Source organism: Lactuca virosa, chromosome 5 (genome assembly GCF_052849685.1).
Source record: "Lactuca virosa cultivar CGN04683 chromosome 5, Lactuca_virosa_CGN04683_v6, whole genome shotgun sequence".
In the NCBI taxonomy this organism is placed as follows: domain Eukaryota; kingdom Viridiplantae; phylum Streptophyta; class Magnoliopsida; order Asterales; family Asteraceae; genus Lactuca; species Lactuca virosa.
In genome coordinates, this window is record NC_136430.1 from 366247714 (window position 1) to 366249483 (window position 1770).

Below are 1770 nucleotides of genomic sequence, written 5' to 3' on the forward strand. Positions count from 1 at the left end.
ATGGCAACGATGTGACTTCGTGCCTATTTGACATAAATTGCTGAAGGAAAGCAATGTTGTCATCTTGTTGGTTGTTTTATGTTAGGATGTCTTGTTTGACATAACTTGCTGAGGAAAAGCAATGTTGTCACCCCGATGTTTGTTTTATTTGACATAACTTGCTGCGGAACCCCCAAAGCAATGTTGTCACCCCTAGTGATAATCCTTAGGCTAGGTCCCTTGTGATAGTTGTTTTAGGGACGTAAAGTAAGGATAATGGGAATGGGTAATTAGGGTTATTTTTGTTGATGGAATTAATAAATTTATTGTTGATTGAGAACTTAATAAGTTTATTATTTATTGTGGGTTGAAAACCCTATATGCTCACCAGGCTCCCAAGCCTGACCCACTCAGTTTATTTGTATCACAGGTATCGATACGAAGTTGCTTTACACTGAGAGATTAAAAGAGAAGTAGATCACTAGTGTAAATGAATGTAAGTTTTGTTTATGCTTATGTTTTTGTATTGACAATGACATCCCAATGGTTTAAGTGATTAAAATACATTTCTTCGGAAATGATTTGATAACATTTTATCATGTTTGGTTTTGGGAACAAATTCCGTAACACTTTTAATCAAATGATTACTCTGATTTTATTTTAAAAAGCATAAACGAAATCGGTCTTTTCTGGCCGTGAAATTGGGGATGTCACATACACAATATAAAAATATCATTTATATAACTCGTATTGCGTACAATGATTCTTATTTATTTACGGTTATCCTATTCAACGATTTATTTATTCGATAAAACGAATATTTATAATCTATAATCCTTAAAACGTCTAGCTCGAATTCGACAAATTGATCTTAGGTTTTGGTTTTAAGTTTATTTTGAATACAAGATGTAAAATGAATGATTTATGTTATTTAAAAAGTTCAAATTTATTAGAAAATTTGGGATGTTACATTGTCGGGATATATAGATGTTGAGTGGGCGAAAGTTTTAAGTTCGAGAATATCTATTATCGGATATCAAGTTTTCCTTGGAACTTCATTAGTTTCTTGGAAGAGTAAGAAACAATCAACTGTTCCTCGCTCTTCAAGTGAGTAAGAGTATAGAGCTTTAGGTTCTATTACTTATGAAGTTGTTTGGATTCTACAAGTTTTGTTTGACTTAGGTGTTAATAATTTAAATCTAATGAACATTTTTTTGTGATAATGACTTTGCGATTAATCCTGTTTTTCATGAAAAGGAAAAAACATTTTTAGGTCGATTTTCATTTTATTCTTGAAAAAGTTATGAATGGAGTTATTAAAATTGTAACGATTCGTTCTTCAATCAGAATGTTGATATTCTGACCAAATTTGGTTAGCTTACAGCATGAGTTTCTTTAAAAAAGAATTGGTCTAATTGATCTTTTTGGTAAAAATCAAGTTGTTCAGATGTTAAGTTTGAGTTGGCGTGTTGAAATATCTCAATCATTAAAATTGTTCAAACTTAACATAATAATATTTAGGTTTCAGATTGCTTTTGTATATGTGTTTATTTTGCAGGGTTGATATGGTAAGTGTTTAAGTGGTTGTTTTGTAAGGTAAGTTGTTTCGAGGGTATATTTTGTTGTTTGTGAAATCTTGTGGACTGCGAAGCAATAAACATCAAATTAGCTGTTTTGGGCACGCAAATCTTTTGTTAAATGGGTCGGATCGGTGACCTGGATACGTAAGGAGTGCAGATGTGCAGTGTAGTTCATTTGAGTCATTTTACTCTTTCACACACTTTGTATATT